Source organism: Temnothorax americanus, unplaced genomic scaffold (genome assembly GCF_048541705.1).
Source record: "Temnothorax americanus isolate GAGA-0224 unplaced genomic scaffold, ASM4854170v1 Scaffold1, whole genome shotgun sequence".
Classification (NCBI taxonomy): Eukaryota; Metazoa; Arthropoda; class Insecta; order Hymenoptera; family Formicidae; genus Temnothorax; species Temnothorax americanus.
In genome coordinates, this window is record NW_027509230.1 from 3,699,947 (window position 1) to 3,717,479 (window position 17,533).

A 17,533-nucleotide genomic window follows, 5' to 3' on the forward strand; every position below is an offset into this window, starting at 1 on the left:
TTATCCCTCGATAGTTCGAAAACAGTCGTCTTTCGTGTCAAGTATGCCACGCGTGTTTGTCGGTTAAACTGAAAAATAGATACGATGAATGGGAAGGTGAGTGAATAAATGAAAGACGAAGCAACATTCTTTTAAGACGCGGAATTTATGTCGACCGGCGAATGTTTACTGTGCGTGATATTTAGCAATGGCTTCAACAGGTCGTAAATACATATGTAAGTACGGCTAATAAACCGTAGGCTTCTTAAAACCCATTAGGTATCGATCTGATTGCGTGTTTGATATTTCCCCATTTGCTATTGGGTTGCGGCACAGCATTCGCATCAACGCTCGTAATCTTAAAAAATTAACAGTTTCTAATTATGTCTATCGTGTTAATTTGTTGTGCACACGATTTAGAAAAATTTTCTTTTTATTTATCTTTTTTGACGCTAAATAAAAAGTATATAGAATATATAAAATAAAATTTACAACTTATTATCTTTGACAATCAATAACACCGTCGCAGGTCGCGGTTTAAGACAAAAACTTAGTTCAAAGGCTATTAGGCGAATAGTTTAGTATACTTAAAATATAACCTTTGATAACGACGAAGTCAAAAAGCGCTGTCACTTTAAAGGCCATGTACATATTTTATACGTACTGTCTAATATTTTATTCTAATATTTTATTCGAAGAATTTGATTATTTTTTTCAAATTGCATAAATTTAAAACGTGATAGCTTTTAATGTCACTACATAACGTGTTTGTTCGAACTATCGTACATCAATTAACATATTTTTTAATAAATTTATCTAGGACTAATGGTGGCTGCGCATCCATCCTTACCTGTATGTAAGAAAACGAATCGTTAAAAAACCGCTTTTTTATATTCAAAGTATCTTCGGCGTGCCCCATTATAATGGAAATGGTATATAATGAAGGCCAAAAATCATTAGACGAATTTTCGTAGCTAGAGATTCAGGGAGCTTAATTTTTAAGCCTATTAAAACTTTCGATGGTTCCTACCTGTCGCTAAATATTCGAAAGCCTTGACTAAATAATAAACCTCAGCGGTTCCGTTGAACCATAAAATATCTTCAATTTACTTTTATCGCAAAAATCTGTTTCAACACCGCAGGTAGTCCGATATGACTAGGATTAGGATTTTCTTTGCGACCAAAGTAACGGAAGGGAAGATAAAAAGAAGGAAGATAAAGAAAAGCGCAAACATACAAAAATATCCTTTCACTAGGGTTTTATGTTCTTTCTATTTTTCAATAGTTTCAGACAATCCGAAGGCAATCTTCGAACAAAGAGAAAGAACTAGAATTTTCCCAAAACTTTCTCAAACCCCTACATTCTATAGTCTTCGAACAATATTATTCTCAACTTTATTAATGATGCCATGACAGTCGTGACAGGTCTTTCCAGATTCCTTTGTTCTTGAGATATTCTCAATCCCCATTGTACCATCTTAAGAATTTGAACCAAGGTTCCAAACTTTTATAACGTTCGCTTTACGTATTAAGACCAGTGGGCACGTATTGTTTTAGGCTCACTATCTTTTATTCACAGAACCCTTGACGATCCGATGATCAACTTTTTCTGGCGCGTGCATGATTTTTTTTTTAGCGCGAGCACCCAACAGTTAACTTTTCTCGACGCGAATATAATGCGGACTTCGACCTTACGCTCCGTTGCCGCGCGATATTGTCCTTCGTGCGTGAAAATTTTTTTTTTTTATAGACGTTTGTGTTCGTCCCAAAAAGAGAGATCACGTTTCGAAAAAGAAAGATCACGGCTCGTGTTGATTCAGATTGCGCCAAGTGTGGCGAGAACGCGCGCTTCCTCCGTCACATTTATAGTTCACAGAGACCTTCAGCAAAAATCAATAATTATTTTTTTATCAACATACACTTGCCCTTTTTTATTTCCGCTCACAATTTACGCTTACATGTTCCTGGAACATACTAAATCATTGTCCGAATCCGTTTCTCGTGTGTCACACATTTACGTACTGAGAAAATAATAACGTTCTTTATTTCACTCCCTAATACTTGCGGTAGTTCCGCATACGTGTTTTTTAGCGAAAGGGTGAGGAGAGTTAATATCACGACAGGAAAGGGGGGAGATCTTAATCACTTTCTCCTGGTATATACAACGAGAGACATGACACGGCTGAAACGCTCAGGTTTTGTGCCATGCACTTTCGAAACCAACCGTGTTGTTATTCTCAATTGAGGGAAGCTCGTTTCGAGTCTCCGAGAAACGGCGCGACGTTTTAATTTTATTATCGTTATACTAAAACATTGCGCATCCGCGCCACGAGATAATTGTTTTTCGCGTCAATAATATTTATATCCGATTTCAATGTTCGTTCGACATTTGACATATATACGAGAAGCTCGCGGACGGGACGGTGTGTCGATAATCGACAAAAAATCGTCCCGTTTCGTATTCTTTGTTCGCGCAATATCTATGAACGAAAGAGTTGAATGTCGAAGGCAGCAACCCGAAGGCGTTTCTTTGCCTGCGAGCAAGTTTAATCGACACGCGGAAAGGTGGTAGCTCCATTCTCGTCGCTCGCTCAACAACCGTACCGCATCTGCAAGTGCTATGGGAGATCTAAAAATAAACCGCTATTATATCAATGCGAGAGAAGCCGTATCGAGAGCCAGGGCAAAAATATTCAATTACAAACATTACAGACGTTTTCACAGAATAGCCTCTTTCTCTCCCTGTCCCTTCTTCAATGATATAAGCCGTCGTGCATTATATAACGTTTTGTGCTATCGTGAAAATACAATATACATATAGAGGCGCTTGTGCCGCCGTTTATGAAACTGTTTATGAAAGTCAGATCGATCTTGCAATCGGTGATAAAAGTAACGCGGCCAGTGTGTTTTACGCCTGACGCGTTCTCTGCAAATGCAATTTCTTCTTTCGCATACATTCCGCTGAGGATTATGGAAAAGGAATCGTATCACGTAGAAAGAAATATATATCGCATATGTCGCTAAAAATAAACGGGAAGATGTGACATATTGTACGTGAATATAACCGTCTGCTCGTGCAACGTGTTCGCGAAAAAAGCTTGATAAAATAAGAATTAACTCAGCGATAGAATGTAACGGTCGTTCGTTACACAATTTTCGTTGCAGACGCGCGTTGTATAAACATTCGAAATTAAACAGAAATGATCAACATGTACGCAAACATACTGGCAACAAGCACTTTTGACGCGAAAAACAATTGTTCGAGAGCCGCGCTTTCCAAAGTTTCATAAAACTTTGGCGCAACAGCCGTTCACGCACGTTGTATCGTATACGGGCCACTTAATAATTACAATCGCAAAACGATTGCGATTTGGAGTGTCCATCGATACAGCATATGTTGCGGAGAGTCTCTCAATTACACGGCACATCTGGTCGACAAGAATGATTGCCCCTATCTGAACATCAATAATTTCCTAGTTCTACGGAAATAAAGAAAAAACAGAAACTAAAGGATTTCGACAAAGAGAAGATCGATAAGATACTTGATTTTCTAGGTAATCTTGAACGAATCTCGGATTCTTTAGTAAGAATTTCGGAAACACTAATTTTTACAGATTATTTAATGATATTTAAAGATTTGATAAAAGATAAAATTGGGCAAATTAAAAATACATTTGGGACATCGTTAAAAGTAAATTAGAATACTTTCTTAATGAGACTTCCTGATTGTGAAAAAAATTCTAAATCGGTCAGGAAGTTCGTGAGCGAGACAAGCGGCGTTTGTTTGCATATTTACACGTGTACATGTACTTACTACGTGCCTATAAAAAGAATTCTCGGAAATAAAAGAGGATTCCGTACGATGCTAAACCGATTCGAGATTGGGCACGTAGCTACAACGAGCGACAGATACTCGTGCCGGATGACCGTGAAAGATGGGTCATGATGAAGAAAGAGAAAATAAGACTAAAGTCTCCACGCGAATGCCGGAAAAGCATAACGCAACTGACTCGATCAATCTCTAATAACGCGTGCTTTGTACGGGACGTGAGTTACCGATACAAAAGGATTCAAACAGCTGTTGTTCTATAAATAATGCAAGGTTGAAGAATAAACCGGTAAATACTGGTACGAAGTGATAAACTCTATCCCTCTGATGTCCTTCCATTTTCATGTTATTTTTACCTAAATACTTTTATGTATATTTTATGTATTTTTCCTTGTTCCCCTCGGGCACGCGAACGGATGTTAGCGATTAACAATGCGACTGACTAACATTACATCGCAATTTGAAATTAATAGATCTCGCCAGATTGAACATCGAAGACTTAAATAAATTTGAGTTTAATAATTAAATTTGAGTATATAATTGAGCTTTCTAATAAAATATAATTTTAGTGAAAGAGTACCGAAACGAATATCTTTGACGAACGTCCCTTGCACACACACAATTCCTTTTTATTTTTATCAGAAAAGTATATAGAAATTAGATGCGAAGGATAAAAATGTGATAGGTTCGAAAACATGTATCGACGCGGAAGTGTCGTCTGGTCGTTCTCTTCATGCAAGTACACGGCAATTCATCGTAAACTTAGAACGGTGCTGTAATACTTTTCAACGTTGCGACGCGATATACGATTATCTTGCTCAGAGGTACCGAGTACGGTTACGTACGTACACCCGATACATCCAGTGGCGTAATATTTGCCTTGTTTCTACTACGAAAGTTTCTCCACCGAAAACGCTATATTGTAATATTCGCTCGACCAGCAAATACTTCAATTATTGAGCGCGAAATTATGCGGCCACACACCATTTATCAAGCGAGGAATTATTAGGCCATAAAAAGACGAGATTTTTTGCGCAATTTTGCGTATCTTCGTTTCGAACAAAGAGAGAGAGAGAGAGAGAGAAAAGAAGAGAGATTGCTATGCCGTTCAGAATTGTTGATATGAACCTAATTGTTAATCACATTTTTATAATACGGTTAATACGATGGACGTTACTTTTTATGGGCACGATTTCTAAGCTGCTTTTGTAACATGTTTATTCAAGTAATGTATAGATTAATCGATGCACGATATACGGCAATGTTATCAAGTTTTGATGTATATATGAATTGCTTATTTGAAATATAAAGTTTTGTGGTTAAATATAATTTTAAAATTGAAATAAAAATTCTGACAAAGATTCGATTTTGAATCTGTTGAAGAATCTTAATTTAAGATTTTTTTTTTGTTTTTTTTTATATATATCTTTCATCCAATTTTTTCAGCTCTTCATACGATAAGCAGTCGAATTTATTTACATTTTCATCAATTGCATTGGACGACAGTTTAATCGCCGAGTTGTTAAACAAATTTCTCGCTTTCGATGCAACATTTCACATTTTCATGATTGTGGACAATCGCAGTACATAGTTATCGTTGGTCTTTCCATTATGACATAGCGCGTATTGACTGCTTCGAGATAAGAGAAGATGATAAAAGCAAATAAGGTTGATATAGCTCTGCGTGTATGGATTTCGATGTCAGAGTCGCGCGAAAATGATTCCAATGTTTGTTTGCAACGAAGACGATTCGACAACTCGGCACAAAATATGCCTTTCTGTAGGATTAAAGATTGAAATGTATAAAATATTCAGCTGTATGGTGCACATAACCTTTTTCAAGAATTCGAAGAAAAAATTCAACTCTTGTAATGTAAAAAAAAAATTGTTATTACGCCCGATATATCCAGTGTAATTAATCTTTTCAAGTTCTCTAATAGTGAGTTCGATTAGTTGCACATCGGCAGCTTAAATATCCTATGAAGTTCCGTAGAACCGTTTCGGCTTTCTTCCTCAGAGAAAACTTACTTGGTATAATGAGTAGTGGGGAAACCAGGTAGATTCTTGGAAATTTTCAGAGAAGCTCTAACGCAGTACGGTGAGCGGAGGGGATAGAATTTTCCAAGACTTGTGTCAGTTAGGCCCTTAGAGATATTAGGAAAAGTTCTGAATGGTGGGGACAATTTCAGCTATTAGGTCTTTAGAAATTTTAACGGCGGCCAGTCCCGGTCCAGTCTGGTTGCCTCAGTCGACCGGTGCACGTGTAGCGGAAAGCAACCTGAACCTGAACTGTCGCGAATGCACTACGCTGCAGGAAAGTTATCGAACGGGCTAAAAATGGCCTCTTCTCAATTCGGGTTTCTACAGCAGAATTTCCGTTTATCGTAGGCGGAGGAAGAGGCAATGCACGAAAACGGATTTTTCGATTATTGTGATATTGTTTGACATTGTGAAACTTGTGATTCAATATTTTCCTGCAAAATGGCCAAGACAGGTCAGTCGAACACAGCTTTTTTTTTTAATTTTTGACGCACAATTTTAATTGGGTTGCTAGGAAAGTTCTGGCCGCCTTGGGAACTCATACCGTGAACGTTTATTTTGTACAAAACCAAAAGTTGATTAATTCAAAAAGTATAGACACCGTCCGCATCGATGACCTTTCGCCAACGCTCAGGCAGATTTCGGTAGAAATTTTGCGAATGTTCCAGTGAACAGATTTTTCGTCAAATCCTGAAACGGCCAGAACTTTCCTATAGCAACCTGATATTTAAGCCTTAAGTTATAAAATTATTTGCGAAAATAAAATCCCTTCCGATTTAAACGTCATAAATAATGTTCTTCAAATAATTTTATTTACTTTACTATAGTACATTAATTCTTATTTTTTATTGCTCATAATTAATTAATAATTGTTAATTATATATATTATTATAATATAAAATGCGAAACAATTAAGAAAACATTCGGCATCAGCTTCAAAAAAAAAAAAGGAATTGTAGTTTTGAAGTCTCTTTGACAATGAGAATTCAGGTATTTTGAATAAGGTATTTTAAGGTATTTTTAAGATATTTTATTTTTTTTAACATTTTTCAGGTTTTTTTTCAAGTTTAACAAAAAAAATTTCAAAGAAAATTTTTCTGAAGAAAGAGAAAGAGAATGTCAAAAACAAGGGATCACAAATCAAACCCTTAGGATGCATTCCGATTAAGTTTCTTTGTTGTCTTTGTTGTCTTTTTGAGACCTGATGGTATTCAGAAAATCTTTCCTGGTCTGAAATGAGAACGCAAAATTTCATGAAAGGCTAAAAATAATTTTCACTTTGTAAGTGATGGATAAAAATAAAAGTTTATAAATAAAAAGACCTCTTTCTCTCTCTCCCTCTTCTGATATAATAAAATTTAATGTGAAGTCATAAAATGTATTGGTCCAATTTATTATATATAAAATAATATTGATTTATTATAATTTATTAATATTTATATTTCTAAATTAAATTATTATTATAAATTTGTGAATGGAGGAGCTTTATATGTATATAATAACATAATAAGCATTAAAAAAATTTAAAGAGAAAAGAGAGAGGAAATTATATGGTAGAGTCAGGTAGAGAATCGCGTGAAAAAACATTGTCTAGAGGTCGAGCATATTTCTGCGAGCTTTATGTATGTATAACGTGTAAGGAATGTCGAGAACGCTGACCCGACAAATTTTTAGGAGTCACCGATTTCTTGGGAACTCTAAGTCTCGCGTCGGTTTTTCCGCTCAAAATTGACAATAAATCTGTCAATTTGCGCTCGCTATAAATAATAAAATTAATCAGGTGCCATAGTTTTAACAATGCTCCGTTGCTGCTCGTGCTTATTTTCGAATTACGCTAATTGTATTCCGTTTTTTTATTATTATTAAAATATCACATTTATTTGCCCTCGATTCTTCACTGCCTTGGAGAAGGACGCTAAATCGTCGCGCGTAATTTTTAACCGCATATATATGTTAACGGCTACGACACACTTATCCGCTACACTTTCATCTGCATATACATTTATTTGCGCATTTTATTATCCACACTTTTTTGTCCGTGAGAAGATACAATCGGGTTATTATCGCGAGCAGTTTTTACATCGACGGCCGTTTTAAACCTTGGTGTCATCGTCGATGGAACGCATTAGCATCGACTAAATTAGCGATCATGCGCGAAGTGTGTGCCTGTACGCGGCATGCAATTCGTTTTTTCTTGGGCACGCGAATATTAGACGCGTACCTGCCTCCTAATGCAGATATTTTGCATGACTGTGTGGCACGTGGACGGTCACGCAGACCCCCCCATCCCTATAAGCAAAGATAGCGTGCGGATTGCTCCGTGCCGCGCAGATTGCTGTTTTATCCGAGAAATTAACGTAACAGATGATTTTTACGACGAACTTAGTTACCGTTACCCGATAATTTTTGTAATTGCATTATATACAAACTTTCGGCTTTTGTTGCAGAACTGGTTTACAGCTGCTCTTCTGCAAACCGTAAAATTTTTGCAATTTTTTTATGTTGGTAAGTTGGAATATATCAAGTAGAATATATATCTTAAAGAGGAATGCATTAAATGGACGATCCAATGCGCACGAGTAAATATTAAGACAATATTTCTTTTTCTCTTACAAAGGATATTTAATCACGCCGGCATTTATTTTGCATTGATTTCGTGTGAAATTAATTGAGCAGCAAGCGAGAAGTAATAAAAAAATTTCCTCGTTCGGCCGTATCGTTAAACGAATAATAAACAACATCATTCAATTATAATGATGAAATATCTGTATATGGGTAACGCGAGTTTTCCAGATATAGTGTGGCAGTGTCCCTGATCCGTAATCGATGATAAGCGAACTCTTCCGTTTTCCTCGTATTTCTCGGAGCGAGTGAAATTGGTTTTTAGTGTGGCGCCTAACGCGTTTAGTAAGATTTCGCGTGTTCCGCGAGAGTAAATGTGCTCAGGAGCATGCATATTACTTTCACATTTCACTTTGGCCAGTTTCGGCTCGAGAACTCTTGTGTGTGTGGCGCAAACAGAAAACTTTTTTCCAAAATTTAATCCCTACGTTAATTCCCCCGTATTTCGATCGCGAATAATTAGCGCTTCGTAATTAAGCTTATTGTTCGTTATTATTATTTGTATTTTATTGAATTATTCCAGAACGTTTCGCGTTCCTAATTGACCAAATAATAAAATTCATATATAAATAATTGACAAAAGGAAATGTATAATATAGATTAGTGCGTATATATATGTAAACAAGAAGTAGCATAAAAGAAGAAGAAAATAAATTAGGTATGCGTTTAATGTGTTTAAAATTGTGTTTAAAAATTGGATTTATTAAAGTTTAATGTCGCGTGATCTTATACATATATTGTATATATTATTTTGCACATTTATTGCTTTACATTGTATTTGTTACATTGCTGTACTTCTTTTGTTTAAAAACAAAGAATTATTTTGTCATGGAGAAAGTTACATAGACGATACATATAGTTTTTCTGTCAAATGTATATAAAGACTGAGACATGATCTCACTTTTGAGATACATTTTCTATTATTTATAACTATAATTAATTATTAAGACCAAATGCAATACACGTCAATACAAAAAAGTTATGTATTTTAATATTCAGCACTTGAATCAATGCTGTAAATTTTTTTACTTTTAACGGTACGACTGTAAAACAAGTAATATTCGAAGCCAATAGAGTTCGATTAAAAATATAAATTTAATGGAAAGCTCGCGAATAATTAATGATTACTATAGGTAGAGAAAAAATTGACGCGTGGGCGCCAAATGAAGTAGGCCACGTGGCACATTTCGGTTCTTGGCATCGATAACGAGGAAAACGGTTCTAAGGTCGCCACGAAATCGCGACGGTTATAGCACGAACATCGATGGTATCTTTCCATTTCGAATTTATTATTTAGCACTGTGTCTTCAGAATTCTTCTAGATATTCTTCCACTTAGACTGAAGACACATTCGTAAAAATGGTCGGAATCTTAACTTAAAAAGAAACAAGAATTTTGGCTGTCACGAATATATGAGAGATAAATTTTACTTTCGTTTATCTCTAAAAAGTGAAAGCTGTTTTGCGAGAATATTTTTAATTATTAAAACAGTCTGTTAATTACGCGAGAGAAGCTCTTGAGAGAAACGATTTAGATTTATAGAGCGTACGATTATATTACAGAATGCAGCTTTTTCAAAAACTGGTTAAGCTAATCCGTACAAATTGGCCGCTAATTGTTTGGGTACTCGTGTTGGCGGTGTGCACGAGCGTCCTGCAAAAATCCCTGAAAGCGTCTAAATTTAGCAATTCGCGTATGCATATAGCACCAAGCATCTTTCTATTTATAGAGCCCGCATCGCGCATGTGTTCACGCGTACTCGACAATAATCGCATTCGACCGTACTACATTTGTGACATTGGGATTTTGCTCGGTTCGATTGGTTCTGAAATGCATTTTTACAACAATTTGCGAAAAAAATGTAATTAAAGAAAGAAGAAAGGCCTGATATATGAAAATAAGGGTATTAGACGGATTTTGGAGAAAGAAAGTTTTAAAGTGAAATGGAAAAAGGTAATGAGAAAGTCTTGACAATTTTTCTCTGTAGTGTTAGATCGAAGTTCTCCATCGCTGTATTAAATTATATTAACGTTTGAGGTAAATGTACAACAACTAACGTATTTGCATTTTAAGTTAAGTGATTCAGTATATTTCTTGCTAGTGCGTAAAAAAAAATGTTACAATAATCCTTGACAAATAATTGTATCAGTATTAATCAGAATATCAATCGAAATGGAATATCGGGAGATATGAGGATAAATCTTACAATTAGTGCCATTCTTCTAAGATTAATTTTATTTAATATCAATGCGATTATATATATACGTTTTTCAATCAGATAAATAACTTTTTGCCTCGCCGAATAAATATTTATTCATCAGTGAGATAATTGCAGCATATTGCACGTGTATGCTAAATAACTATTAGTAGACGATTAATTTAACATTGTGGAATACACGTGTGTTATACGATTTACAAATTGTAAATTCAAATTAGACACGCGAATCTGTTATTAATGTCTTTCCGAAGGATAGCTGTCTATATGCACAGAATACTTATGTATATACATTTTGCCGAACTCTCCGACATTTTTTATTATAGGCTTCTGAGATATATACCGTTTAGATTCGAGTGTTATATTTGTTATTTTCTATTAAAATCGCATCGATTTTTCTCGAAAAGAGACGTCGAGCGAGAGATCGGAGAAGAGGTTTATTTTTGATTTATCACATGTGTGAATAAAAGTTATTTATAACTTCAGTTTATAACTTGAGTCAATGAGAAATCTAATATTGTCCGATCGCAAACTATATGGAGATCGATTACACGTTCCAGTGACTGGAAACCATCCGCCGCGTCGCGTCGCGTCGCGTCGGAAAGATCTGCAATCGCGGTCTGAGAATCACTGCATCACCATCACGTAACACATTCACCGACACGTGCGCACACTAATAATCATCGCGGGGACGTTATTGTGCGGTGTATATCGCGCGATAAAAATATCTGGCAGCGATGCTTTAGTAAGGCAGTGAGTTTCGCGATCGCGTCGCTGAGCGCGGAAAAAGAATTTGCAACGCCTTCGGAAATTCAGAGTCGCTCGCGTTCGACGGAGCGAACTATTACGCAATATTAACGCGTTCGTAAGGAAAAAAAGAGAGAAAGGGGGAAGAAATATTATAGATAAGGAACGAGGGGGAGAAATGAGCCGTTATGTTGCCACGGTCCCGAGAATTCCCCACCTGGAAGGGTTAAAATATTAAACGGTCCGAGCGAATTATTCTCGTTATCAATTATTCGCGTCGCCCCGACGACGACGACGACGACGACGACGCTGTGTCCGTTGTCGCGGATGTTCTTGCGCGACTTGTCGATAAACTCGGTGATGCAACGGGAGAGAGAGACAACGCGGGTAACATGCACGTAATACGCGGTACGTACGTTATGTCACCGCCGTTGCCGCGGAGCCGATATGGCGGTCGGCTTTCCTCTGGCATAATTACGCCGTGAGGCGAATTAATATTTAAGTGTCGCGACACGCGCGGGGCTCCTATGTGAAGTGGGAGACGCTCAACTATTTACCGGGAGGAAAATAGACCAAGGATTAATCCGGGGATTCGCCCTCATATATATATTGATAAACTGCTATTTAATAAATCAAACCGTTTTTTTTTTCATGAAAGTTTCTTAAAATACACCTCTCTGAGAATTTTGTGAATCCCCCGTATCTCTCTCTCTTTCTCACGCGCGCGCGCGCGCGTTATACACAATGGTCCTGGGTTCGTTATTATCTTAATTAATTCGTTATCTTTCGATAAGCAATGAAATACACTTTTCTATTTCTGAGACATTATATGTTTTCAAGATATCTTGCCACTAGCTTCTACATCACTTAATTGTTATTAAATTACTATTTTATATTTTGGGAAGTCGCAATTGATATAAAATATATTTATCTAAGCGCAGATAGTGTTCTAATCATAAAATCGCTTAGCCATTTAAACTTGAGACGCGGAACGTTTTTCAAGGATGTCGCCTCGCTGAATTTGCACGTTTACGTTTATACGTTATCAACGATTAATGTCTTTCATGCAAGGCTAATGATTAGGAAGAATCTCCATGTTTTTACACTTGATCTTTGATGCGGTCGTAACGTCTTTTTGTTATTATAGATTGATGCCAGACAATTCATGGGTATATATTAATCTTTTTATGCTAATCTTGAAGACTGTAGCATTTAGATCGGCATTGTAAAAAGCTTATTTGCATTTTTAGATGTATTTATATGTAAAAATTACCTTGTACAGAAGCAGTCGAAAGTTATTATTTTTCTTTCCTTTCGAATTAGATAGAAAATAATACATGTTGTGTATAATCACGATTATCTTACAGTCTTCTATCTTGAACATGACAATTTACTTGCTTTCTATCCTTCGCAATCTATATACGTTAGGCACTTACGTTTGTTCAGATCTATCAACATTTCTTTCAATTGATTTCAATTTAGTTTGCGGTTAATTCGGTACGAACTGCGAACGCGTAGCGATTAACGACATCAGTAAAAACAATTCATAGAATCTTGATAAAGAGTATACTTATTAAACGAGGGCTTCTCCTCGCGTGTGAGACCTTCTTCTCTAACAAAATACACGCGTCGCTCTCAATGCCTGTCGGAAATAGCGCCAGGAGGACTTAAAATGTACCTCAAAAGCCAACAACGTAAAACATATTTTTATACGGTGTTTACGTGTATGCGTTAACGCATTGTCCCATACTTATGTTTACCGTTTCAACACGACTTTTTTTTCGTCAGTCGAGGAGTCCGGAGTTCATGGACTCGCGGGGATCTTCCCGTTGTTGGCACGGCGCGATCGGCGACGGGGACTATACTATTTTTTCTTGCCCGCCGCCGCCGCCGCCGCCGCGCCGCGCCGCGCCGGTCGAGATGTGTACCGGCGAGTAAACAAGCCGATCCGGCGCGAGTTGTAAGTTGTAAGGTCTAAATATAAAATCGCAACAGATCAATATCAAGCGTGCCCTTTTCCCCCCTCCGTCGTGCACGATATTAAACCGATAAACACGGGGAATGGATATCTGGAGCGGCCCGTGCCGCGGTTCGTCCGTATCGTGTTTCTCCGAGGTAATCGAACGTCTTGAAAGAGATTATTGCACGAGAGAGCGCAACGCCGCTGATCTTATCACGGGTGTCCCCCACGGCTACTTTCGTGTCCAGTTCTTGTATCAGTTCTCATATGGAAGCGCGATAAAAAAGAAAAGAAAAGACGTGAAAGGAACAATCACGCGTCTTTCATTATACGGAACAATGACAGTGTCCTGGTGAAATCGTAGCGCGATATGCGGCCTATTGAATTATCTTCACGAGAGAAATAAAATATTCGACGTGGTTAAACATATCTCTCGCCGTCGAAGAACCATCTTTATCGATGTAAATGTAGATTAGGGACGACATTTCGAAAGTGCTTTCTTCGTCGCGCTCACTTTCGCCCCCCGATTCGCGAATGATTCTCCTCGAGGGAGTTTATCAGGGAATCCGCGGGGAATTCCGGGGAATGTTGAATTTCTCAACCTCGTCGAATTTCTCAATCCCGCGACAAGAACGGAGGAGATAGTTTTGATCTGTGCGATGAATGGAGCCTCGTGCTCGGCCGTGCCCATCCGTTCGATTTCCCCGCTCATGCTTGCGACGCGGCGCGGCGTTTCCATATCGTTTCAATTAATTGAGGCAGCGGTTGCTACCGCTACCGTTCGACGTAACCTCTCTCTCTCTCTCTCTCTCTCTCTCTCTCTCTCTCTCTCTCTCTCTCTCTCTCTCTCTCTCTCTCTCTCGAGCGGCACGTGTACTGCCCCACACGTGCCGCGCTGCAGCCACGGTCGCCACGAGTAGAATGGTGGAATGTATGTAGCACCGAGGCAGTACGGTACCAAGTAAAGGTTGATTCACACTATAGGGCACGGACCGTCACGTTCCGACAACGACACGTGTACGTTCACGTACGTTAGACAAGGATGGAGACAATAGGTATCCTTGTCTAACGTATGTGTCGTTGTCGGAACGTGACGGTCCGTGCCGTATAGTGTGAATCAACCTTAACGGTTGCGCCACGGACCCACGGTATACCGGCCACGCGGTTCCCCCGCCCTCCCTCGCCGTCCGCTCGTTTTTCGTTAACGTTGCGAAGGGTAGATCGATCCCAGTGGCTTGTTTATGCAATTGTTGTTCGCATTACGGAATTACTGCGGCACGTAACAGATTCTTTGTCTTATTGTTATATATTAATTAATCTGCGACTATATAGGACAGATTCTTTGTTTGTCAAGAATCTGACGAGGAAAGGAGAAAAACATTTCTCAGAATAATGTCAATTTGATTGCTAATTACGGATTATATTATAAGTATTTTTGTTGATATTGTTGTAAAGAATAATTTTCTTTTTCTTTTTAATTACAATGTTTAGGAATTTATTGAAAAGAGAGTTTCTCTTTATTACTTTTTAATTTCTCGGGTACACTTTGCCATTTGTTTTACTCATAGCATTATAAAGTTTTACTCGGTATACAGCGACACGCTTTGCCGATAAAACCTGTAATTGACTTTGTTTATAAAATTAATTATAATTAAATTAATTATGAAATTAAATTTTTGGACTAATATACATAGCACTTTTGAAACGATCGTTTATCTGCGATCAATTCTTACACTGTTAAATTCGTAGTGTCAACTTATATTCAATTTGAGTCAGTTTCAACTATTCTTACAAGTCGCCATTATTCATACTCAATATATCGCCAATTTTACTTTAAAACAATGCTAAATTAACTAAACCAATAAGTGAAAAATAATATTGTTTTGTTTAAATAATAAATATTGACACGCATGGTACTTAAAAATATATAACAAAATGTTATTTAACTCAATATATAACTTTAATTTATTTAACAATGTATGACTACAAAATCGATGCTGCAGCTAATCGACGTTTCACGTCGACACTTTTCATTAATTTCGATATCGCGGCGTCGAGCCCATATCGACAAACGAATGAACCTGTCGGTACTTGAAAAACGGGCATTCCCCCGTGCGTTGCCATAGAAATTCCTCAGTCACGAAGGGCAAAAGTTCGGGCGCAACGCTCCGAGCGACGAGCGCAGGGGACGACCGGGGGAAGAGATTTCTCGTGCACACTGCTGTCACATGCACGCATACATGTATACACGCACGCACACGCTGTTGTGCATACACGCGTAGTCGAGCCGACGTCGCGGCCGGCGAAAGAAAGTAGTCGGTCCCGTTACGAAATAGCGAGTGAATGCCGACTATCTGGGTCAGACAAAAGCGGAACTTCCGCGACGGTGTACCTCGCACCGTCGCGCTCGTGGGTATACGCCCGTCGCAAATTGTACGATAACGGAGGGGAGGGTCCTTTTTTTTCTCTTCCTCCCTCTTCCCATATTTTCCGCACGATTTCCGCGCGGCCGTTTCGAAGAAAATCAAGACATCCGGCGGCCACGGCGAAACCGCGCGCAACTCGATGGAATCTCCATCTATTGTGTAATAAGCCGGAATAATATGACACGAAACGCCGGAGGAGCCTTGAGAACCGTTTTGGAAGTCGAAACGGACGCTGAATCGCCTAATCTCGCTTTCTCAGTCACCAAGGTAACGGGAATCGACGCCGGTGAAGGAGGAGGGAGAAAGAGAGGGATCGTCGTTAAAATTCTTTCATTTCGCTTAATCTAATGCATTATAAAGCGAGGAGAAAAAGACACGGTGTGTACTTCAGAGGAAGAGAGAGACGGACGCGAAAATCTGCCGAGGTGCTTCTTGCACCGGAGGCCAATTTCGCAAATTGGCATCCCCGGCACCGCGAGATTACGGTACACATCCTTCTCCGATTGTTTTTCCCTCGGTGCAGTCGGGCGTCAGAAAAAGGGAACTCATTATTCACGCGAGCGAGAGGGGCCGGAATGCCGTTCCGAGGTAACGGAGAGGCGAAACTCGCGTCTCGAGTCGGCAAGCAGCCGGCTCGAAGGAGGCCGCCGTCGCCGAATCGGAGATCGGAGCTAAAGGGGAATCGCGGGAATCGGTCGTCTGTCGACGAGGTGCACCGTCCTCGGGAGCACGCGAGGAGGTCCCCTGCGAACTTGACTCGCACCTCCGACAAAGTGGGTCATTCCACGTCCGTGATTCTCCTTGCGCGGAGGGTTTGCGCTAGTTTGCGCTAGTCGCGTGCGCGAATCCGCGAGCGCGAGCTCGCGACAATCGCGAGGTACGTACGTACGTAGATAGGTACATGCGTACGCCGCGCCGCGCTGGTGCGAATCTCCTACGCTACCTTGACATGCATTCTCTCTCGGGCTCTGGCAGTCAGGGCCGGGGACGCCCGGAATGACGCCCGGGCCTCACCCGAGCCTCGCGAACCTCCGCGAACCACGTCCGCTGTGTAGCCGTGTGCTTTCACCGTCTAGTCACCTGTTCTCGATTCTCGTGCCGCGATTACGCAATCGTGGAATATTCTTCAGATCCATTTTGTTCTCGAGAAAATGTTGGTTCACCTCTAGTTGCGACGACCTAGTTACTCATAGATACTCCGATTTGTTTATAGATTAGGAATATTTGTTGATAATTTACTCTGCTACGTTTGAAAAAGAAAATTCTCAAGTATTTAACAATTCGAAAACAGTTCGAAGCGATTTCGAAACGCAAGGAGGCATTGAGGTATTATACTAATTAAATCTTGATGAATTATGCGATTCGTTAGGTTACACGTGTCTTATGCTCTTGTTACGACGAGGATTTTTAGAGATGACTTAATTAGATGGTCAAACCATTATATAAAAGAATAAATTATTTAACGTGAGAACTTCTAATACGGAGGATTAGTCTTGAACTATCTGAATGGCGCAAGAGATTTGTACATCCATGGTTTTAACGAGTATCGGAGATTTCTGCACGGTCTCGGTGAGATCGCATTAACCCTCCAGCGATGATTTCCTCGTACCGATTTAGCCGTTGGATCTTCCGGCTTCGCTCGCCGTTTCCCTACCGAGAAAGGGGTCTCTCTCTTGGCGTAAAAAAAAAAGAAAAAAATCCGCGAAAGAGGATAT

At 39.0% G+C, this 17,533-nt stretch overlaps 1 protein-coding gene across 3 annotated transcripts in view; it reads left to right on the forward strand.

Annotated features, from left to right (window-relative positions):
* The window catches only part of LOC143897653 (ribosomal protein S6 kinase alpha-5), a 37,318-nt gene that overhangs the window by 8,789 nt on the left and 10,996 nt on the right, over positions 1–17,533 (forward strand). The gene's annotated exons all lie outside the window — the stretch shown is intronic.